Source organism: Canis lupus, chromosome 13 (assembly GCF_011100685.1).
Source record: "Canis lupus familiaris isolate Mischka breed German Shepherd chromosome 13, alternate assembly UU_Cfam_GSD_1.0, whole genome shotgun sequence".
NCBI classification, from domain to species: Eukaryota; Metazoa; Chordata; class Mammalia; order Carnivora; family Canidae; genus Canis; species Canis lupus.
Window position 1 is genome coordinate 49998291 of NC_049234.1, and position 16494 is coordinate 50014784.

The 16494-nt window shown below is 44.6% G+C and overlaps 1 long non-coding RNA gene across 1 annotated transcript; it reads left to right on the plus strand.

Moving 5' to 3' along the window:
- Positions 1 to 3212: 3212 nt before the first annotated feature.
- On the plus strand, positions 3213 to 8065 carry LOC106559646. The gene is made up of 5 exons (XR_005368382.1): positions 3213 to 3418; positions 3873 to 4034; positions 4446 to 4494; positions 5163 to 5413; positions 7977 to 8065. It is a non-coding gene; the product is annotated as an uncharacterized LOC106559646 (long non-coding RNA).
- Positions 8066 to 16494: the final 8429 nt, after the last annotated feature.

Genomic DNA, 16494 nt, shown 5'->3' on the forward strand with positions numbered 1-16494 from the left:
GTTACACATTAGCTGCGTCCTGAATTATCTCGCAAAATGTACACACGCTGTCATTTGCATGTCCCTCTGAAGGAGTTAGTTTATCAGATCACTTCTCTCATGATAGCAAGGATCTAGGGCAACAGAGGAGCAGGGAAGCAAAGCAGAGGATGAGAGAAGCAGAGAGTGCGGGTGCCGGGGGCTTGCTGACTTAACCATGTGGGTGCAATTCTGTTTTCAGGATTTGTATGTTAATTTTTCTCTCCAATTTTGGAAAGAAAGGGATTGTAGTCAGCAGTTGGCCAGGGAGGAGGAGGAGGAGTATTTTGGGTATAGAGTATGTTTCCAAAAGTCACCAAAAGGGGACTGCATTTTTTTTTCTCCCATCTCTTCCCCTCTCATTTTTTTTTTTTTCTTCTTCCCCTCCCTTGAAAGGGCTTGCTCTTCCCTGACTTTCTGGTACACGTTAGGTCATCAGTAATTCACTCAGGGGGTCTTCTGAACCCCACTTCTGCTATTGTGCAAGCCAAGGGCAAGTTACTAAACCTCTCAGAGCTTTGGCTTCCTCAGTTATAAAAGGGGACTGATTACATACACACACACACACACACACACACACAGTATACAATATTATACCATATACAATATTTTATATACAGTATGCTCTATGTATACTATATATTATATACATACTATATACAATATACTATTTACACACACACCTACTACATACAACAGTGTACGTTAAGTGGGGTAACATGTAAAATATCTGGTATAATCAAATCCAGGCCATTGCAGTTTGGGTTTTCAGAAGCAGATGCTGAAATGGAGTTCGATGTATGGGCATTTGCTAGGGACCCGCTCCTGTGCGCAGCAAGAGGAGGAAGCAGGGCCGGACAGAAGGAGAAGCTGAGACACAGTGTGAACCCCGCAAGGCCTCAGCCAACCCAGGAGCCCTGCAATGAGTTGTCCTACTAGGGGCCATGGTGATGGGCCCTGCTTCCCTCAACTGCCAGACGTGCCTGCCCTGGAAAGGGCACCCCCTTGTGTGAGGCAGCTCTTGCAGCGGAGACAGACCCTGCGCTGGCACCTGGAGGCTGTCTGCTGGCCACATTCCTGCGGAGGAACAGCAAGCACTTTCCTGAAGGCTGGGTGGCTTAGCTGTGGGGCTCCCACATACGCATTCAGCAGACACATCTCCTTCCTGCCACCAGAACCATCCTTTCTCCACCTTCTTTCCATCCTCCATCTGTCTGCTTCTCTTGTACCTGCTTCCTCGGATCCCGCCCTCCCCAGCAGTCCCCGCCTCCCCTGGTAGGGGGCTTCTTAGGTACCCTTAGAAAGGGTACCTGCTTCAGCAGCCCTCCTGTAGGGGTCTATTTAAACAAGGAGTATCTTAAACATTTTTTAAAAATCTCAGAGAATTTACCAGTTGCCTATGACTCTAACTCTCTTACTTTGGTAGAGAGAAGGAAACAGCCGGGCTTTATTCCACAGTATGGAATAGCACAGACGCTGGCAAGTGTGTTGTCAGCCCGTGGCCTGCCAGCTGGTACTAACAATAGGGGAGAAGGCATTGGATGCCTCGCGTACCGACTTCCAAGAATACTGTGGGCAGCCAAAAAAGCCATTTGGGCTTGTTTCTTTTCCCTCTGTTACCTTTCTAAGAGATAAAGAGGCTGACAGATCATGAACGGGGATTTGAATTTGGTAACATTTGGGAGGTTAATGTCAAGGGCTCTAGGAAGCCGATGTATAAATTAGAGACTAGGAGAACATTTAGATTTCTAAATGGCTATGACTTTCAGAAGCTTATCTTATAGACACTTGAAGGTGTGCCGGTGATGGGAAACCAGACCATGGGCAGAGGGTTGGAAGCAGCTGTGAGGACCCCAGAGGAGTTTGGGATTGTCTTCCTAATATGACCGACCTTGGCGTCATTCCCTGGAGATGCCAACATCTATAGTGTTCCATCCACATCTCTCTGAGTTTCTGCGATGGTGCAAAAATGGCAGAGAGAGTGGGAGCGTGTGCATCGCTTGGCTGCATTATCGAGAGTGCCACGGATTCTGTGTTCTGGCCCTCGATGGGCTCTTTGTGAAATCTCCCATGTCTGGGCTAGAAGCCCAAGTCAGGGGCTGGAAAAGACCACCAGCTCCCTCCATGGACTGCAAGCTTGAAATCCACTCTGGAGTGGCCTCTCACGGGCTAGCCTCCTTCAGGGGTCTCAGGAAATTCTAGGGAAGTGGGAGATTTCCTTCAAGCCTCGGCCATTAAAAAAAAAAATCTTATTTTTGTAAAAAGTTAAACTTATTAACTGAAATGTTATGCCTATTGATCAATAATGATCCATTTCCCTCTCTCTATAGCTCCTGGGAACCACTATTCTAGTCTTGGGTTTTATGAATCTGACAATTTTAGATACCTCATAAAAGTGGAAGCACATACTACTTGTCTTTCTGTGTCTGGCTTGTGCCACTTAGCACGATGTCCTCAAGATCCATCTATATTGTCACATTTTGTTTTAAAAGGTTTTATTTATTTATTTGTGAGAGACACAGAGACAGAGGCTGAGACAAAGGCGGAGGGAGAAGCAGGCTCCATGCAGGGAGCCTGACATGGGATTCGATCCCTGGGACCACGGCCTGAGCCAAAGGCAGGCGCTCAGCCACTGAGCCACCCAGGTGCCCCATGTTGTCACATATTGTAGAATTTCCTTCTTTTTTTAAAAAAGATTTTAGTTATTTTTATTTTTAGAGAGCGAGAGCACATGAGAGAGCAAGCAGGGGAGAGGGCAAGGGGAGAGGGAGAGAGAGAATTTCCAGCAGACTCTGCGCTGAGTGCGGAGCCCAGTGTGGGGCTCAACCTCATGACCCTGAGATCATGACCTGAGCTGAAATCAAGAGTCAGTCATTTAACCGACTGAGCCACCCAGGTGCCCCAGTTTCTTTCTTTTTTTAAAGTGAAGCCTCAGCCATTCTGCAGAAGCAGCCAGTAGTAGGAGTTCAAAGTAGTTCCATGTTCAGGGGGTTCAGGCTGGCATCTCGAAGTTCCTGTGCAGGGTTTAAGGTGCTCAAACTGAACTCTCTCAGCAATTCTACATTTCGTTTGTGAGGATACCGACACCCGGAGAGTGCCCCAAGTCTGACCAGTTGTGAATAGCAGGTCTTGAGTCTTGGCCTCATTTGTCTCCATGGACTCCAGGTACATGGTGACCCTGGTTCTGACTTTTCTCAAATCAGGGAAGACACGGGGACATGGACATCGAATCCCATGGAGAGTCAAGTCAGCCTCACTGAGCAAGCAGGGCTTCAGAGGATGCCACTCATCCTGACTTGCAAGTGGTCAGACATCATGCTGCTGCCTCTAGACAGCACCGGAGTGAGCCGCCTGTGGCCACCGAGGACTGGAAACGAGCCAGTTCACATGAAGATGAGCCGTAAGCATGAATTTCAGAATCTTAGTATGAAAGAAGAAGGCAAACTACCTTACCGATAGTTTTATTTATTTATTTATTTATTTATTTATTTATTTATTTATTTATTTATTTTCACTGATGATTTTTTATGGATTATATGCTGAAATGATATTTTGGATATGGGTAAAATAATTATATTTAAAAATCATAATTTATAAAGTGTGTTATTGAAATTAAATTGACCTGCTGTTTCTTAATTTGTAAGATTGTTGCTACTAGAACACTAAACATACCCCACGTGGTTCACGTTGCATTTCTGTTGGATTACTCTAGGTTCACCGGCATCCCTAAATGCCTTTACTCTATTCTTAGCTTCTACTTCTTCATTCGACATCACTGTTACTGGTGGTGACTGGGCAGGTCATCTGCTTTGGACCTTGACATCTCTTTTTTCTTTTTTCTTTCTTTTTTAAAGTTTTCTTTATTTAAGTCACCTCTACCTCCAACATGGGGCTCGAACTCATGACCCCGAGATCAAGACTCCAATGCCCTTCCAGCTGAGTCAGCCGGCTGCCTTTAGACCTTGACATTTAAATAGCACCCTTGACATTCAACGTGGGTGCTATTTCATACTCAGGTAAGCGCGGTCATAATCAAGTGTTTGTGGGGGACTTGGCAGCTTAATGTCAATGAAGAAGTCTCCTAGGGTTATGCTTCATTCATTCAACAAATATTTATGTAATGTTTTTTCTTTTTTATTTATTTATTTTATGAGAGAGTCTGCATGCAAGTGTGGGGCAGTGGGGTAGGGTAGAAGGTTTTATATACATAAAGCCTGGCGGTTCTCTGGAGATCCCTGTCTAATGTTAAACAAACAATTTACATACTTGAATAATGGTACAACTGCTTGAGCGTGTGGCATGTGGTATGTTGACACGGAAATATCTAGTGGCTAAGTCTATTCTTTTGATTGATTGATTGATTGATTGATTGGCTAAGTCTATTCTAACATCCTCAGGGTGACTGTAGATTCTGGCTTTTTTCCTAGGCCACTGGAATCGTCTCCCACAATTTGGACACCACTTTGTGTCCACAGGGTAAGAAATGACCCAGTCAGGTGTGGAGATACTAAGTCTGGCCCAAAGTGAGAAAAGGCTCTCCCTATGCCTTTACCAGTCTTGACTCCAGGTAGGGGAGGCCGGAAAAATGAAATATGTTTTTCAGCTCCCCTCAGTTCCTTCTTATTATTTAATAATTTTTTGATAAGCTGAATTATTAAAACAAACACCTTGACCGCCTCTGCCTCTTGATGTTCTGCGTGTTTCGTGTAGTTTTGGCAGGGGAATAAAAAAAGTCACTATTCGTTATGTATCTCAACTCCTTGCTTGCAGTTTCAGAACAGTTTTGCATTCCTGGTGGACGGCTGCGATGGTGGGGTGGGTGGGTGCCATGCTGTGGGGGGCAACATATAGGTTTTGCACGCGGCGGAAACTACATCAGTGTGGACGTCAATCGTGGCTGTCTAGCATCTGTGTGACCCTGGGCAAGTCATTCAAATGTGCCTGATACAGCTTCCTCATCTGTACAATGGGGCTTATAGAACCCCTGGGTTAGTTGCTGGGAAGAGCAGAGATAAGTCTGGAAAGCATCCAGCACCACTCTAGCATATAGCAGAGGCCAATTAACCATCTCTATTGATACAGTGGGTAATTTTCATCGGAAAACCCTACATTCTTCTCTTGTGTCTTGGTCCTATGTTGTGCAGGCTCACAGAGGAACAGGCGTCTGAGCACTCAAGTTAAACCATGTTCTGGTCATCTGTGAGAGCATAACACGCTACCCCAAACCGAGGAGGATAAAACAACAGCCGTTTTGTGTATGTGGGTCACATGGGTCAGAGATCTGGACAGTGCACACAGGGTTGACTTGTCTGTTCCCTCAGTGGGAACATGTGAATGCCCCGGGGCTGGAATCATCTAGAGGCTTCTTCACAGGCATCTGGCTAGGTATGGAGTGGTAGGTATCTTATTGTGTTTTTGATTTAGCATTTTCCTGAGGGCTAATGACGCTGAGGATCTTTTGATGTTCTTATGAGCCATTTGTATTATCTTCTTTGGAGAAGCATCTAGTTAAAATCTCTGCGCATTCAACTTGGGTTGTCTTTTTTGTCATTGACTTCTACGAGTTCTTTATATATTCCAGACACAATTTCCTTATTAGAATATTTGATTTGCAAATATTTTTTTCCTATTCTGTAGGATGTCCTTTCACTTTTTAGGAATGTCCTTTGAAGTACAAGTTTTTGTTTTTTTTTTAAAGATTTATTTATTTATTTTAGAGAACGAGAGAGTGAGTGTGCGAATGGGGAGAGGGGGAGAGGGAGAGGAGAAAGAAAATCTCAAGCAGACTCCCCACTGAGCATGGAGCCCAATGCTGGGTGATCCCATGACCCATGAGATCATGACCTGAGCTGAAATCAAGAGTCAGACACCTAACTGACTGAGCCACCCAGGTGTCCCTGAAGTACAAGTTTTAAAATTTAAGTCCAACTTCTCTATTTTTACTTTTGTTGCTTGTGCTTTTGATGTCATAGTTAAGAGGTCTTTGTCCAACCTGAGTTCATGGAGATTTACTCCTATATTTTCTTCTAAGAGTTTTATAGTTTTGGGTGTGATGTTTAAATCTATAATCCATATGGAGTTAATTTTGGCATATAATGTGACTAAAAGGTCCAACTTCATTCTTTTACGTGTGGATACCCAGTTTTCTCAGCACCATTTATTGAAAAGACTATTTTGCCTCCATTGAATTGTCTTGGCATCCTGGTCAAAAATCAATTGACCGTAGATGTTAAGGTTTATTTCTGACTTTCAATTTTATACTATTTATCTCTATGTCAATCCTTGTGACAGTAGGATACTTACACCATGATTACTGTAGCTTTCCAGTGTTGACATGAGGAAATGTCAGTCCTCTAACTTTGTTGTCTTCAGTATATGATGTTTTGGCATCAAAAACACATCCTATCATCACAGCCAAAATTCTAGGTAAAATAGTGAAATAGGCAATTTGGGGCAACCTGCCTCCCTTTTTGTGTTCCTTTTCTTTTTATTTCCTGTGAGTATTCAGACTCTCCATGTGCTTTTCATCCATTTCTTCATCAAGCTTCTCTCTGGGGAAGAATACAATAAACTTTTTCTTCTGTAGGTATAAATGACTAAAAAAAGCTTAAAGTTATTATCATTCTCAGGAGAATTTGCTTTTCAAAAAGGGGAACAAAAATGTCTTAAACCTGAAGAATCATTCTCTAATGATTTTTATAAGTCTAATTTTCTTTATAAGTAGGCAGAGTAAGTGCTTTTTATCAGGCAGGAAAGTCCTCATACTGGATCTGAATTGACATTATGGCAGGGCTGGTGTATTGCCTAGGCTCAAGGCTGGCTTTATCCAAAGTTTATTGATTTTTCTCTCCAATTGTGAGTTTTATACCCACTGCTTACTTGCTTGGTGGTCTTGGAAAATTAACCTCTGTGAACTTCAGTATTCTCTTAAGAATCATGGAAAAATCATGCTCACTGCAAAAATGTCTAACATTTAGTCTGCTTAGCTGCCAAAAATAAGACTGACATACGTTTTGACTTGACAAATACAACTCCAAAAAGCAAACACCCTTGTCAGTCTCTCTTCAGGGAGAGGTAAGCTTTTTATATAAGTGATTTAATTTCTTCCTTACAGCATCCCAGTGATGGTATTGGGAAGACCATTTAGGAAAGACAGGTTTTATTAAAACCAGGATCTGGGGAAACGAAATGGAGAATCTTAGCTTCTCCCCTCCACACCAACAACTCCTGGATGGGCAGCATTTTGCTCAGTCACCTCTGATAGGGAACAAGAGTTTGCACTTGATCGCATCTGTGACGACGTGCAGCTTACACTTGCCACACTCCTTCCAAGGATCAACATTTCTGATCCTCAGGGCATTCCTTTGAGGCCATCATTACCGCCACGTTAGAAAGGAAGGAACCAAGCTCAAAAGCAAACAGGCTTGAGCCCCAAACCTTCTTTCCATGTACTCTACAGATCTGTAAGGCTGAGAATGACCTTTGACCCCGAGACTGCCACCCACACCATTCCAGACCCCAGTCACTGATCTACTCTTTGTTGTGTACATTTCTTTTCTCTCCTTCCTTCTTCCTTCCTTCCTTCCTTCCTTCCTTCCTTCCTTCCTTCCTTCCTTCCTTCCTTCCTTCCTTCCTTCCTTCCTTCCTTCCTTCCTTCCTTCCTTCCTTTCTTCCCCTTCTTTCCTTTCGTTCATTCACTTATTTATTCATGAGAGAGGCAGAGACACAGGCAGAGGGAGAAGCAGGCTCCCTGCAAGGGGCGGATCAGGACTCCATCCTGGGTCTCCAGGATCACGCTCAACCTCTGAGCCACCCAGGGGTCCCTGCTGTGTACATTTCATTGGAGAATTTATTTGGTCAGGGGAGTGGTTCTGTTTCTAGTAGCTTCTTCATTGTCATTGTTATTTTCAAAAAATTTAATTCCTGACTCTTAACGAACGTTGTTATATTGGTTCCAGGTAGAGGATTTTTCTTTGTTCTTTGAAGATGGAAAATACCAAGCACCTGAATGCTTCCCCCGAGCTGTTCCAGCTGTTCCGCGAGCCAGGTGAGTCTCACTGTTGCTAAAGCCTGAGAGCCGCCCGCCAAGGCCCGCGCGCTCCGGCCGTGCCCGGCAGGTGGCAGCATCGCGCAGCCGACGCGTCCTCTCCCCGCGGAGCCCCTCCCTCCGCCTCCGCCTCCGCCTCCCGCCTCCGCCTCCCGCCTCCCGCCTCCGCGGACGCCGCACGCTCTGCTCTGCAGGTGGCCTCCGCGGCCCGGGCGTCCTGGGGCTTCGGCCTCGGGGTCCGGGCGTGACCGATGCTGTGGCTAATTGGCCCAGATCGCCCCCCCCGGAGAAACTGATGACTGTCCCCATCTAGATGGTTTCCTCCCCCGCCCATTTCGTGCCGGGAGCCGTATCCTGAGACCCGCGCGTCCTCCCGCCCCTCCCCGCCGGCGGTGCCGAGCGCCCCCGCGATGCCGACTCGAGCCACTAGAGGGCACCAGCGTCACGCGCTGCGCGGAGCCCCGCGGCGGAGGCGGCGGGCAGGTCCTAGGCCTGACCTTGGGCCCGGGACGGCGCGTGGGGAGCCTCCCCTCGCCCTCAGGCCTCACCGACCCTTCTCAGGCGGCTTCGGAGCTCAAGACTCAGGAGTCCCGTTCCACCGGCCTCCGCCTCGCTCCTTTCGCGGCCTCTCTGGCTTTTAAACCTCTTCACCTAAACTTCATCTTGGGGGAAAAAAATTCCCTGTGACACTAAGTTCCTCTCTGTTCACCTGTCTCAGCCCCGCCCCCCCCCCCCCCCCCCCCCGTGGTTTGCTAACTCAATCCCCTCCCACCTCCTCGTCTCCTCTTTTCATTTATAAATTTATTTTTTATTGGAGTTCGATTTGCCAACATACAGCATAACACCCGGTGCTCATCCCATCAAGTGCCCCCCTCAGTGCCCGTCACCCAGTCACCCCCCCCCCCCGCCCCCCTCCCCGTCCACCTCCCCTGGTCTGTTTCCCAGAGTTAGGAGTTCGTCTCCTCTTGAGAAGCCCATCCTGGTCTTACTTGATCTCCTTAGGTTTGACACCCTCTCCCTTCCTCCAAACTCCATCCCACCTTGGCCAGATCTTGGCTCTAAGACCTCCATTGCTCTTGGCTGTTCTTTTCTGTCCTTCAGAAATTTTCTTCCTTTGCCAACTTCCCACGTCCTTGGTCCCTGCAACTTCAGCCTCCTCCTCACTTTGCTCAACCTCCCCAAGGACCTGTTTACATGTACAGACCCGAGACCCACCACCACCTTCTCCACTACCACCATTTATTGCTCATTAATCCTGATGATGACTACATTTTCATCTCCGGTCAAAATCTCTCTGTTGAGCTACGGACCCATTTATTCATTTTGCCAGACTAATGGGGGCTGCTTGGAACAATGTTGAGAAAGCAGTCTCTGGGCTATTACACTGAGGATGGGGGGCAGTGTTGGTCTCCTATATAGCAACACTTGACCTCCAAACAGCTGGTACTTCTGTTTCAAGGCTTGTCTGAGATTGAAAAATGCCCTAGTCTAGTGCCTAACTAAAGATACAGTCGCTGAATCTAACCATCCCTTCTCTTTCCACCCTCTGTGGAGGGAAGCTGGCCACATGATCTGAACCTTTGTGCTAGCCCTGGCTGGTTGGACTGGGACAGGACACCGGATCCAAAGCTACAAAACTGGGGTGGCAATGGGATGATCAGAGCCTTCTTTTAAGATTTTTGGGACTGGAACACTGAAAGGAACGGTCTTGTTTAATATGGAGAGCTGAGCTGAAAAGTCATGTAAATTTGGCAGGGGGTGGGGTGCGTGAAAGATGGGCAAACTGAGGCAGCTAGCTGAGCGGAAAGAGGAAGAAAGAGGTGAGGGTTAGAACCCCAGAATGTCTCCATTTCAATTTTTTAAAAACCCAGCAGTCTTCTCTGCCCTTGATTTCTGAATATCAGTTTTTCTATATTCTCTCAGTAGCTTCTTCACCTTGAGCCAGTCCGGAATTGTCACTAATTCATGAAGAAGTAGAGAGCAGGAAAGCAAAGAAAGAAAAGATGGGCCGCAGAGAGGACTAGCAGGATCAAGCAGGTACCCCCACTGGACTGACAGGCGCTGGGTAGGTTAGTGGCTGGTGTGATGGTGGAGGAAGCAGAGACTCAAGGCCCTCAGGTCGCACTTACCACTTCTGTGGCTGAGAACCTCCACATCCCATCTACCAGTGGCTCTTAGGCGAGTTGGTCAGCAATGGCTCTAAAAGTTGAATGTGTTTTGAAAGTACCACAAGACTTGTGGAATGGGATAGTACCCCAAGACGTAGCAGCATGAACATTCTCTGAGTGCCTGTTTTGTGTTGGGAACAGAGGTGGTTTCTGCGGGGAGAGAGTGGTGGATGAGATATGGTCCCTGCCCTCAAGGAGCTCAAAATCCTTCAGAGGACACAAACATCTAAATGTAACATAGATTGAAAATACTAAAGTAGACAAAATGCAACAAGAATTTAAGAAGGAATCATTAGTTCTGCCTTTGATGAGGGTGGGAAGGAGACAGGGAGACCTTAAGAGGGGAAGTGACTTTTGACCTAAAAGATGAGTAGGGGTTTGTCAGAGTAGAGAGGTTTGCATTCTGGGGACAGAGGGCAAAGGCTCAGAGATATGCAAGCACGTGGTGTGTGGGAAGACTTGTGGTATTGCACTATGTGGGGAGTGGGTGGCAGTGTGAGGGGCAGCAGACAATAGGGACAAGGCAGGTGATCCTTTGCCAAAATGTGAAGGACCTTGAATGTCATGATTAGGAGCTTGGACATCATCCAGAGGACATTGTGGACCCAAAAGAGAGAGAGGCAGAGACATAGGCAGAGAGGCAGAGACATAGGTAGAGAGAGAAGCAGGCTCCCCACAAGGAGCCCAATGTGGGACTCAATCCTGGGATTCCAGGATCACGCCCTGAGCCAAAGGCCATTGCTCAACCACTGAGCCACCCAGGCATCCCCCAAAAAGGTTCTTAATCAGGAAGTTGTGTATTCAGAGCTGCCTTAGGAAGGACAACTGGAGGCTGTATAGAGGTTGTCTGGAGGGAGGAGAGAGTAGGGGTGGTCAATCACAGTATGGCTTGATGTCAGCTGTATCTGACACTCTTTAGCAATATCCTGGGGCTAAGATGAGAATGTGGGTAGGTCATAAATTATAACTAATTACAGTACCATACTCGAAGAAAGCTGATGAATCCAGGCATGCTATTATGAACACAGAAGGTCAGTTGTTCTATTGCTTTGCCACAGGATGCTGTATTCATTCATTCAGCAAATATTCATTGACTATCACTCCAGACTAAGTATAGCGCTGGGTACCAGGATGTGAAAGCAGGTGTGTAGCCCTTGCTGTCATGGAATCTTTCATTGAATAAAGGAGACAGCTATCAATCAGATAATTTCATGAATGAGTGCATGAATTTCCCACTTGGAAGGAAAAGAATATGATTCTGTGACTATATAACAAAAAACTCACTCTGGCCTCAGCTTGAGTTGAGATGTGAAGGACTGTTGGGAGTTCACCAGGGAAGGCAGGGGGTGTCAGGAAGGGGAGCAGAATGCAAGGCCACAGAAACATGGTATGGTTGACAAAGTGGAAGCCTGAATGTGAGATGAACTGGTGGGAGAGACAGGAACCAAGCCATGGGAACTTGTCTTGTCCAGGGTCAAGTTTAAGATGAAGTATCTGTCAGTGCCTGGGCTGGCTCAGTCTGTAGAGCATGCAATTTTTGATTGCAGGATTGTTTGAGTCCCATGTTGGGAGTAAGGGCTACTTAAAAAAAAGATTTAAGAAAGAAAGAAGAAAGAAAGAAAGAAAGAAAGAAAGAAAGAAAGAAAGAAAGAGAAAGAAAGGAGGAGAGGGAGGGAGGAGGGAGGGGGAGGGAGTATGGATGAGTTTCTGGCGACAGAAAGAAGACTCCAACCTCATCCTCCCTCCCTCAGACCTCCGCAGAATCGAAAGAGGTGAATTTGAGGAGAACAGGTCAGTTAACTCAGAATGACACAAAAGTTGAGGGGGGAGGGGAGAGTGGAAAATCTGAATTGCAGAATTAAGATTCCAGAAAAATCTCACAGGTCTAAATTAAAAGTGCTGGAATTCAAAGAAATAACTAGTGAAATAACAAGGATGTGAAGAAAAAAAAGGACCCTCGTGTACTATTGGTGGGACTATAAATGGATGCAGTCACTGAGGAAGACAGTATGGAGGTTCCTCAAAAAATTGAAAAACTATATGATCCAATAATTCTACTACTGGGATTTACTCAAAGAAAACAAAAACCCTAATTTGAAAAGATCTGTGCACCCCTATGTTTATTGCAGCATTGTTTACAATAGGATATGGAAGCAACCCACAGATGATGAGCAAAGATGTGGTGTATATAATACACACACACACACACACACACACACACACAGAGGAATACTACACAGCCATAAAAAGGATGAGGGCTTGTTTTTGTTTTTGCCATTTGTGACACTGATGAACCTAGAGGTATTAGGCCAAGTGAAATAAGTTAGACTGAGAAAGACAAATACTATATGATTTCACTTATATTGGAATGTAAAAAACAAATGAATAAACAAATAAACAAAAAGCAGAATTAGACCTATAAACACAGAGAACAAACTGTTGGGTGGCAGAGGGAAGGGGTGGGGAGATGGGAAAAATGGCTGAAGGGGAATGGGAAACATAGGCTTCCAGCTCTGGAATGAGTAAGTTAGGGGAATAAGAGGCACAGCGGAAGGAATATAGTCCATGACATTGTAGCACCAACACGGTGGCAGGTAGACAACTTGTGGGTTTTTTTTTTTTTTTTTTTAAGTGGTGGAGTTCAACAAATGTGAAGTTCTACATTTAGATTAAAATTTTTAATTGACTTTTAAAGATTTATGTATAAGGATGTTTATCACTATATATTTATAATAGGGAAAATGAACTATTTATAGGAAAAGTGATTATATATACTATGTATACAAAATTGGGTTCAAATGCTTGTTTTTCCATGTACTAGCCATGTCATTAACAAGTTATACAACCTCATTGTGCCTCAGTTTCCTTATCTAGAGATAAGGCTACTAATACTACCTCACACAGTAAGTGCTACACAAGTGCTACATAAGTAAGTCTTAGTTATTATTATTACCTATTAATAGTGCATTTCCAAATAAGTGTAATGTCAGAAAATGCTCAGTATATGGTTGGCTCTTGAACTACATGGGGGTTCCCTGTGCAGCTGAAAATCCACATAACACTTTTGGTTACCCCAACACTTAACTATTTGTAGAGCCTATAGTTGACCAGAAGCCCTGCTAATAACATAAACCGTTAACACATATTTTGTATCTGTATTATATACTGTATATGAAAAGTGAGCTAAAGAAAAGAAAATATTATTACGAAAATTATAAGCAAGATAAAACACATCTACAGTGCTGGACTATATTTATTGAAAAAAACCACACAGTTCAAACCTGTGTTATTCAAGGCTCAAAGGAGAGAATGCCAGAATATGTAGAGGAGTGGTTAAGGGGCTTAGAACACCGAGGTAGAGCCCAACGCAAAGGCCAGTTCTAAACCTCCCTCTTTGTTGCCATATGCAACTCTTATGGCATAAGAGTTGGAGAAAAAAAAATGTTAAGTGGAGAAAAAAAAAAAACATTATGAGGTTTAATCCCCTTTTTGTTACACATCATGTAGGTTTATATTTTTGTTTGGTGTATATCTTCTGCTTTGTCAGCTTGGGGTATAAAATATGGTCACATGTCTCCAGTGCACAGGGTAGAGGCCCTATTTCACTCAGCATGAAAGTTTTCTTCTCTTTCTCAGTGATACCCTTCTTGTGATGTACTTAAGGCTCCTCTGTGCCACTTTATTCAGACTAAAGAACAAGTGCCTGTGGAGAGAACCCTGGAGAATCTTATTGGCCTATTGTGTGTTGGGTTGTCTACCGACTTGGCTACCACTCCCTGGAGCCATCCCTGGCTGTGCTATCACAGCTGGTCAGGGGATAGTTCTCAGTGTGCTGGGAAGAGATTTCTTCTTACCATTGTGTACCAGTAATGGCCTGGGATCTCTTTGTTTCAGTTTCTTAGTGTGCCCTCGTACATAATATCCTCAAACGCATGGTGCCTGGGGCCACTGCAGTAGAGGGTTCCTGTCTGGGTCCATGTGTTATGCCTAAACTAAAACACCAACAGTTCAGTAATCTGGGTTCCTGCATAAGACTAAGTGAACTCATCAGAAATGCTGAAAACTAGTGAAGCCAAGAAGTAGTTGGGGTCTTGATTTCTTTTTTTTTTAGGAAGCTTCTAGGCTCCCTCTCAGATCGGCTCACTTACTTTCCAGTGACATTTGGCTTTAGTACCAGCAGGGTGAGATGGGCAGCCTTTGACAAGAAACATGTTCCATGACAAAAAAAACCCATCGTTGCCTTATGATGGGTGCCTCTGCCTTACATCTGCAAGACTAAAAGAAACTGCCCATGTGATTGTTTCCAGAACAAAAATGTGTCCCAAGATGACTTGTTAGACATGGAAGTGGCTGGCAACTTTTAACTTGCAGATTTTCTTGCTAACAAAAAATTTTAAATTCTGTCTCATCAGGGACACTGCTGCATATTCATGAAAAAGAAATTGACTGGAAAGAGCTATATCACAGTATTAACCGCGCTTACCTCTGGGTGGTGGGATTCCAATGGGCTGTTTTCTTTTTAATGTATTTTGTTATGTTTTCCAGATTTTTGACAATGAATATGTATTACTTTCACAATTAGAGTCATAGATTTTGCCAATACATTAAAAAAAAAAAAAAAAACAACTCAAAACATACTCATTTGAACGGATACCAGATGGGGACATCTGTGTGAATTTTTACCCCTGTCCTAGATCCATCCCAGTTATCTCAAATGACAACCCCATTTTCTGCAGGCTGATCTGGCTCTCTCCTAGTCCCACTGAGAGGTCAGTGGGTCTGTTAATAAGAGTTGCATATGGCAACAAAGAGGGAGGTTTAGAACTGGCCTTTGTGTTGGGCTCTACCTCGGTGTTCTAAGCCCCTTAACCACTCCTCTACATATTCTGGCATTGGGAGATATGTATGAGATCCCCAAGGCTACTCTCAGCTTTGATGATTTGCTTGAAGGACTCACAAAACTTAGAAAAACTGTTAGAGGTATAGATTACTAGAGTGAAGGGATACAGATGAAAGCCAGTGAAGGAAAAACATGTATAGGGTGGAGTTCGGGAGAAACCAGGTATGAGCTTCCAGTTGTCCTCATCCAGTGGAGTTGCATGGATACCACTCAATCCCCCCAGCAATAATGCAGGACAACACACATGAAGTATTGCCAACTTTTAGGGGTCAGTCGTATAGACATGGAGTGTTCGTGTAACTGACCTTAGCTACTCAGTCTCCAGCCTCCCCAGGGTATGGCTCATGATTCCAGGCAAACAAAAATAGGCATTTACCATATATCACATTGTTAACATAAACTGTCATGGCCATGGGCCCTGGTTAAGGGCGAGTTTTTTTTTTTTTTTTTAAATTTTATTTGAGAGAGAGAGAGAGAGAGAGAGAGAGAATGAGCAGGGGGAGGGGCAGAGGGAGGGGGAAGAACAGACTTACTGCTGAATAGGAGTAGGGATCTTCCTGATAGGAATAGGGATCTTCCTGATCCCAGGAAGAGCAAGTCCTTTCTTTGAAATATGCAGAGTTTGGGCACCCCAGGCCTGTTGAGTTAACTGTTTACTGCACAGGAGATCAGGTTTTACAAGCTTGGGTCTAGTTCTCCTTTGTCTGGGTCTCCTGGATACGTAGAGTGTTCATATTTTGCACCCCTTTCTAGATCATGGGGGCAAAGCCCTATTTTATTGTCCTCATGACTTTATATACTGTTCTCTCAGGCCCTGGTGGAGGCAGAATTTGTGTAGGATCTCTGGTTAGCTTGACATTCTCATGGTCAGTATTTTAAATCTCTGAGGCTGTCTTGTCTTCCCACAGATCTCCCTGAGACCCCTGCAAATGGGCTGCATTGGCTGTATGTCTGCTTGGATTAGGGTTTGGACAATTGATGGCTTATACTGGTGCCACAGCTCTGCCCACAAAACCCTGTGTCCCTCCCAACCTGGGTCCAGCTCTTTTCTCCTAGAATTCCCTGTGATGAATGCCACTGCCTTGCAATGTAATTTACTCCCTGTGGAGTACAAATCTTTAACATATATGAAAGTGCAAGATGTGTGGAGTTGATAAAAAGTTTTTTTTAAAACAAGTATGCAGATACCATTTATTTGGTCCATGAGTACCATATAGTTGTAATTTGATGTTTTAATGAAACATCATATATAAATAACCTGAAACTATAACAATACACAAAAATTGGCTCCTTACACAGACATACCAGGCAGTAACAGGCTGAAAACTTGAGTAAATGAACACTGTTTTACATTAGTGTAC